This window comes from Cupressus sempervirens, chromosome 4, assembly GCF_028749045.1.
Source record: "Cupressus sempervirens isolate cs-2001-9-10 chromosome 4, ASM2874904v1, whole genome shotgun sequence".
NCBI lineage: Eukaryota > Viridiplantae > Streptophyta > Pinopsida > Cupressales > Cupressaceae > Cupressus > Cupressus sempervirens.
In genome coordinates this window covers 10,972,733-10,981,445 of record NC_143121.1, presented here as the reverse complement: position 1 = coordinate 10,981,445, position 8,713 = coordinate 10,972,733, and positions in this window count along the sequence as shown.

Here is an 8,713-nt window from a genome sequence, read left to right as displayed (position 1 = left end):
GTATTTCTCTTTTCTAGATGGGTATAGTGGTTATAATCAAATCTGGTTATAATCAAATCACTATTGCTCCTGAAGATCAAGACAAAACCACATTTACATGACCATGGGGTACTTTTCCATGCTCTATTTTACCATTTGGTCTATGTAATGCTCCTGCAACATTCCAAAGAGCTATTATTAGCATCTTTGCTAATATATCACGTGATTGCATGGAAATCTACATGGATGACTTCACAACTTTTGGAGTCACTTTTGAGGAAGCAATGGTGAATCTTGAAAGGTTTTGGTCAAATGTCAAGAACATAATTTGGCACTTAATAGTGAAAAATGTTTCATGCTTATGTAGGAAGGTGTAGTACTTGGTCATTTCATATCCGCTATAGGAATACAAGTGGAACCAGCTAAGATAGAGGCAATTCAAACATTTCCTATACCTACAAAGTCAAACGATGTACAATCTTTTCTAGGTCATGCTAGATATTATAGACATTTCATAAAAGATTTTAGCAAAATAACTAGTCCCTTGTATAAGTTACTGTAAGAATTTGCCTAAGGGAAAAATTCACCCAAGAACTAAGAACTCAAACACAAGCACAATTGTCGACCAAAAATGGAGAGAGTATGATCAGAATAACCATGTATTCAATAACTTGATACTCATTAGAGTATACTAGGAGTGCCTAAATATAAAGGCCTCAGGAGAGCTTCTAGAATGCATAGAAGTTAGCATCATGATGTGTCATACAACCAAGTACATGTCCACCAGATATGGATTATCCTCCATTAAGCACGAAAGTAAGTGCGGTGATGAAAAGATAAGCCTACAAGGGTGGGACACACAAAATAGTGTTGTAGATACCATGTGCTCAAATAGAGTTGCATACTCCTATGTTGTCAACATGACAACTCACAAAGTGTGCAAACTCCTAAGTGTCTCACAAATAAAAATAATAAAATAATGCAAAATAATTGAATAATACATTAACCTAAGTAAACTTAACTAAGTGTAAATAGTAAAGTACGTATTTACACCAACACCCCCCCTTAAGTGCAACTAAGCAGAATGCCCTTAAGCTTACAAACTAGGATGAAGATGCATAATGGGTCCTGACTACTAGGACATGTAAGGTACCCATGTACATAATGAAAATTCAATCTACCATAAAGCGAGGAAAGAGGGAAAACCTCATGGGAAAAACCCTCCCCCAAAAAGAGAGATGAAAGAGGATGCATTGATGGATGGAGTAATCAAGACCCCCCCATTATGACATACATCCAGTATATACAAAAGAGAATGAAAGAAGGAAGAGAGACAGAATAGGCTCCCCCCCCCCAAAAGAAGAATGCCAACAAGTGAAAGCTACTCCGATGAAGAAGCTGGTCCATGAATGCAGAATAGTGTTCCTCCCCTTAGGAAAAAAAAAATGCAAAGGTACACTCCTAAAGATGTATTTTGATGCTAAAACCTACTCAAGTATCCCTGTACTAATGCTGAAGTTCACCCCTTCCAACTGTGCTGAAAAGAATGAATACAGATCTGGAAAGGATGTCTGTTGAACCTATTCCACTGAACCATCTGTCTCCTCAATTGACAAAGGGCCCTCCACTAATTTCTATTCATAAGGATCCATAATCACACCAACCTATGAAGATTGACCATGTAGAGAATGGACATGAGGGTTAGAATGAGCCCTCACAACAATTATAGAAGAATCATCATCAATGAGAAGATGTATGTCCGCAAGTCTATCTCCCAAGTCAAGTGAAGCTGGAGTTAGAAGATGAGATGTACCATGCTGAGATGGACCTTTCACTATGGCCATGTAAGCACATGGACTGGACTGATGTGACCTCTCACTACAACTATCGATAGAACCCCATGTGTCTGAACCTGTTGAAGCACTATCGCTGGTGTCACTATCAGTTTCCACTGTGTATGAAGTGTGGAGAGGAGTAGAGGATAAGCTCAGAGAACTTTCCTCAAAGTGAACATCCTTCTCCACAAAAATCTCACAAGTCTCTGGATCCATAAGTCTGTAAGCCTTTGCATTGTCTTCATAACCAATAAAGGTACAAGGCCTAGGTGTTGGTGCCTTGCAACTCCTAGAAGAAAGGTTTGCCCATACTGGACAATTGAAGACTCTAAGGTGACTCACAACTAGTTTTCTGCTACACCATGCCTCAAACGGAGTCTTGTCATCTAAGGTTGGATGAGGAGACCTATTATGTATGTGAGTAGCACTGCTAATGGCTTCAAATTCAAGTGTAGGATCAAGAGACTTGGACTTTATCATGCAACTTGCCAAGGTCTTGAGAGTCCTAATCCTCATAGCCACAACATCTATCTTGTGTGAACTAAATGCTGGTGGGTTTTGAAGATCAATCCCCTCAATGTTGCAAAAGTTCTTAAGTCTTCTGTCAACATATCGGTTCTCATTGTCTACTCTAAGTACTTTGATGGCTTTCCTTGAATTGTGTTCAACATGAGCCTTGAAGTCATGAAGCTTATGAACCACTTCATTCTTGTGATGAAGGAAGAAGACCCAAGTGAATCTCAAAAAGTCATCAACAAATATGAGTATGTAGTGGCCTTGGCTAACTGAACTCACTGTAAAGGGTCTTGCTAATACCATGTGAACTAATTGAAGAACAACTAAAGCTTGAGAAGACTTCCCTTTATCATACTTCTCCTTGAGATGCATATCCACTGAACAAGATGAGCACTCCCCCTTAGAAAGGCTGATGTTAGGTAGACCTTTGACCATGCATTTTGAGCAAAGTTACTGAAGAGAGTAGAAGTCAAGGTGACCAAACCGCTCATGCCATAAGTTTTTTGAAGAAGAGTGAGTTAACAAGGCTTGAGAAGGACTCTTAGGCACAAAATGGGAGAAGGAATAAAGCATCTTGTCATCATGGACTTTCCCAACTACTACCAATGAATCATCTTTGAGACTTCACACCATCACTGAATCTGGAAGGAACTCAACCTTATGACCATCTAGAAGGTGAGTGATTTGGTAAATTGATAGGAGATTGGAGCTTAGATTTAGAACATAGAGAACATCTTTGAATTCTCCATCTTCCATTTTTGCATGTCCTTTCCCTTCAACTTCCATTTTAGCATCATCTCCTAGTAAGATGTGTGGCACCTTTGACTGCTTCAATGAAGAAAAGTCTTCCCTTGAAGAACCCATGTGGTAAGAGGCACCTAAGTCAAGTATCCATTCTAAGGAAGAATTTGTGTTGTCCATAAGTGCTTGACCTTTACCTTTTGAAGAGGTAGGAGTAGAATCCTTGGAAGTACCTGGCACTTGAATCTTATTCTTCTTGAGTAGATTTTCTAACTCATCGATTCTTTTTGTCTTGCAATGATGCTCATCATGATTTGGCTTTTTGCAGTATGCACAAGAGAGTCTTTCCTTCTTTTCGTTACTTCCTTTCTTGTTTGAAGAAGAACCACCTTGTTGAGAGGAGTCATGGTGTGTCTCAGATTATGTTTTCTACTTCCATTGCTTCTTCTTTTTGTTGCTTTTCCCCCCTTGACTTGATTTGGAATCATCACTAGCCACTAAGGCTTTGGTCTTAGATGACTTCAGAAGTCCAAAATCCACCACGTGAGATTGTTCAACAATCAACATGTTAGTAAATGCATCAAAGGAAGGCTTAAGGTAAGTAGATCTCATGGTCAACTTGTAAGTATTAGAACTCGAAACAAAGTTGGCATACTTAGTGGGTAGCTTTTTCAGGATGTGATGTATCAACCTATCATCTTTCATGGGATTTCCACAATCATCTAGAAGTGCCCTATACTAATTGACTTTGATGAGATAATCCTAAATTGTGTCATAATTTTTAGGATCTAAGAGAAGTAGATCATCCTTAATCTAAAATCCCTTTTCTTCATCCACTTTAACATACAACTATTCAAGTTTATCCCAAGCTTCCTTTGATTCTGAAAAATTTTTAATGTGGAAGAGAAGATCGCTATGTACACAACTCCTGATAACACCTAAAGCTTGTCGGTCTAGATTTGTCCAATCAATGAGTTCTTTAGCATCAGTAGGTTTGGTAATTGTACCATCTACATACAAACTATATCCTTTTTCCATTAATCTACTCCATGCAATATCTTTCCATGGAGAATAGTTGTGTGAACTTAAAGGAGGACATTTAAAAACCATGATGTAGAAAATGAAATAGCACAAAATAGAGACACAAGAACACAATACACACCCCCCCTTTTCACTCAATCAAAAGACCCCCCCAAAAAAGATGTTGTTGGCACATTATTTGTAGTGCGTTTACAATGAGCCACTTGTCAAAATGTACAAAGTGGACTTGCTAAGTTTTCTTTTACAACTACCTTATGAGGCTGAAATCTATCACTTAAGCACTGTAGCTTAGTTTTACAATAATTCTAAAAGAGAATGAAAGCTTTATAATGCCAAAGAAGGCCTAATTCTGAAAGTGAGAAATTTGTCCACACAACCCTAGAATCTAACTTCAGATCTAGAAAGTAGATGAAAAAATACACACTTTTAGAAAAACAAAACCTAAAAAAGTGACTAGATGTGCCCGTACGGAGCTTCTAAAGTTGCAAAAGGTAGGATTATGTAGGTACGGTTGCCAAAAAATGCAAATTGTACAAAATATATGAAGGAAAACTAGAAAAAAACACCACCACTAGAATATTCAGAAAATTTTACCTGATTTCAAAAAAAATTGCACCTAAATCAGAGTCTGAATGTCCAAGATAAGAGCTCACAAAGTCAGGCTACCAAACTGAAAAGCAATCTGAAGAGGGATCTGAATGAGAAACTACTAGTCTAAATTTGACGATTAAATAGCCATCAACATAGTTGAAAATAACCTAATAATGATGTTTAGATGGGCATCAAATTTAACACATCAAAATGATGATGTCAGCAAAAATTCAAGTTGTCTTGATCACGTGGCAGATGATGATGTAGCATATGGAATCTGACATGGCAATAGACTTTGGTTCCATGGGTGATGTGGTAGTCTAGGACTATGTGACACTATCGACATCTACTAACTCAACAAAGGGTTAATCTACGTAGCGGAGGACGAGTTGTCCACGTGTTTGCGATTATTGCTTGTGTGGAAGCAGTCTTGGGCATGGTATTTAAAACCATGGGCTGAGCCAAAACTATTTTTGGGTATGAATTTAGTTGAAACCATGGTTGAAAATCACTGATTCAAACTGTACTATCAAAAACTTACAGTGACAACTAAAAAAGAAGATCGATGCCAAAATCTCACTGTCAGTGGCCGAAAAGAATAGATCATTGCCAAAAAAAATTTGCATAGCCAAAAACTTAAGTTTCCGTTGGGATGTTCACCGATCATCGGGCAAGCTGATCACATCTGTCATTAACCAAAGCGTGGGACAGGAAGGCCAAAAATGCCATCAAAAAAATTCTATTGAGGGTGTTGAATTATGGTAGATCGAGCTGAATCTTTCAAAAGATGAGTGTTTAGTCCCACATCATGGGTGTGATAGTCTAAGGGTTATTTAAATAACAGTCACCACAGAGTGAAAATGAAAGAGCAACGCCCCTTGTTGATGAGGTTGGGCAGTTTGCCTTCGCTGGATTGGGTCGTTGGTGGGAATGTGCCTGCAACACCAGAATGTGAGGGATGAAATTTGCAAGGTGTTGTAGGTACAGCCTCTATGTAGAATTTCTTGCAAACATGCAATAAATTCCTTCCATGTGGCAGATCCGGGGTGTCACTAGCCGGGTTTGTCAAAAAAATTTCTTTGCTGGTGCCCATAATGGCTAAAAAATTCCAAAAAATTGACAAAAAATATAAAGGAAAAAAAATTTCTCTATTGGTGCTTGTAAGGGCCAAAAAATTCCAAAAATTTGACAAAAAGTATGACAAAAATACAGAGAAATAATAGATCTAAAATAAAATTAAATCACAAATCTATCTCAAATGGCTTACGATGAGAAAGTCTCCAAGTTGTTCTAATACCATGTAAGAATTTGCCTAAGGGAAAAATTCACCCAGGAACTAAGAACTCAAACACAAGCACAACTGTAGACCAAAAATGGAGAGAGTATGATCATAATAACCATGTATTTAATAACTTGATACTCATCAAAGTACACTAGGAGTGCCTAAATATAAACGCCTTAGGAGAGCTTCTAGAATGCATAGAAGTTAGCATCATGATGTGTCATACAGCCAAGCACATGTCCACCAGATATGAATTATCCTCCATTGAGCATAGAAGTCAGTGTGGTGATGAGAGGATAAACCTACAAGGGTGGGACATGCAAAATAGTGTTGTAGACACCATGTGCTCAAATAGAGTTGTGTACTCTTGCGTTGTCAACATGAAAACTCACAAGGTGTGCAAACTCCTAAGTGTCTCACAAATAAAAATAATAAAACAATGCAAAATAATTAAATAATGCATTAACCTAAGTAAACTTAAGTAAGTGTAAATAGTAAAGTACATATTTACACCAATAGTTACTCACAAAAGAAGTTGAATTTAGTTGGACATCTGAATGTGATGAATCCTTCTTGCAACTTAAGAAACTTCTAACTATAGCCCCAGTTTTACAATGCCCTAATTTGAATTTACCTTTATATATATGTATATACATATGCCTCTAATTATGCCATAGGTCTAGTCCTAGCACAACAATCCCAAAATCTTGAAAATTTAATCTATTATATCAATAAGCGCCTTCATAGACTAGTGCCAAACTACACTATGACTGAAAAGGAATTGCTAGTAGTAGTTTATGCCCTCAACAAATTTTGACATTACATAAGTGGCTATTCCATATTTTTTCATACTGATCATGTAGCAATTAAATATCTCATGAACAAACCTTCTATAATAGGTAGGATAGCAAGATGGTTACTATTGTTGCAAGAATTTGATATAACTATTTTTGATAAGCCTCAAAAATCCAATGTTGTAGTTGATTATTTATCGAGAATCTATGATGATGATATTGGCACTACTTTGGTAGATGATGCATTTATAGATGAGCATTTGTTTCATATTGTTGTTCAAACTCCATGGTATGTAGAAAATTCTAACTACATTGTAGCCAATAAAATACCAACACATTTTTCGTACAAGGAAAAGAAGCTTCTTGTGGCGAAAAGTTTCCATTTTTCCTAGATAGATAATCTCTTGTTTTACGCTAGACTTGATCAAGTTATGAGAAAATGTGTGAGAGAAGATGAGATGTGGCAATCTACATGCATGTCATAATGAACCTGTAAATGCTCAAAAATGGTTCACATCTACAAATTCATTACTTCTTCATAATAATTTGTCCCATTTTCTTATTTTACTAACTCTGATCTTTTTGCCAGATTGACCATATTTCATCATTTGTATCCCCTTTCACATCAATTTCATATCAACTCAGAATCATATCAAATCAACTTGGAATCACCCCAAATCAACCCAAAGTCACTAAAAATTGGTCCTAATCAACTTGAAGCATATCAAACATCAAAAATCAATCATCATTTGTCTGACTCCTAGGTATTTTTGTGGCTTTCAGTGCCTTGGAAACCTATCAACCTATCAGTCTTATCAATCTGACCTTAGTACTATCATGGCTCTCTGTGCTAGGTCAAATTATCATTCATGTAATCCAATCTTTGACATTGTTGAGGCTTTCAATGTCAGATCATGGCATCATAAACCATTTTAATAACATTGACAATGTCTGTCAATGTTATTATGATCAAACCTTACCAATCAATTTCGATCCTATAGCATTTACGATGTCAGTTAAATGTTACATATCAACCAATTCATGTCATGTGTCCTTGGCGTGTTATCGATTTTGATCTATCAATCAATTTGACCATGGCTTTGGTCTACCTTTTCATCATCTTCATTGATATCTATATTATCATCACATTTTCATCAAAGGATACAGTCACATTCATTTAATCAATTTGGCCAATCATCTACTAATTTTCTCTATAGGATTAAATAACCCATAATTTAATCCTATTATTTCTAATTATTCTTCCTAATTATCCTCATCAATTAATTAGTTTTATTAATTAATTGATTCATTATCTACAAACCATGGAAATGTACAATTTCCTAAGTCCCATTTTCCATCATTAATTCCATTTTCTACTAATTCTTATTTTGTGGAATAAGAGGATTTTTAATTTGAATATTCCATAAAATATTACATCACCATGAAACTTAGATATGACACCTCATGGATTCTCCTTCTACATTTGGATAAGACTTTTCATAATCAAATATTCTTATCTCTTACGCATGTCCCTATTTGGCTTATTCATTATAGATTCTTGGCTTTAAGTGGGTTGAGGTGTCTTATGATGTGTCATAGATTCTCTTCCACATTTAGCCAAGTTTAACTTTCATGTGTCATAGAATTTCACAATTGGCATATTTTGTCATATGCGTCATGGATTCTCAAAGGAATCTCTTGCCACATTGCATATCTATGGGTGACAAATCCAATGCCCTCATTTTGAGTGTTGATTATAAAATGGATACTCTTTCTCTCATTTAGGGTCTTCTTGAAGTCTTGGAAGCCTTTAGGTCCTAATTTCTTTTAGATTTCTCATTCCATATCTCACATTAAAATCACAACTTCAAGTACTCTCATGGCATTATCCACATCATAGACTTTTGCTTCATTTTTTTGTGCACTATAGGCAA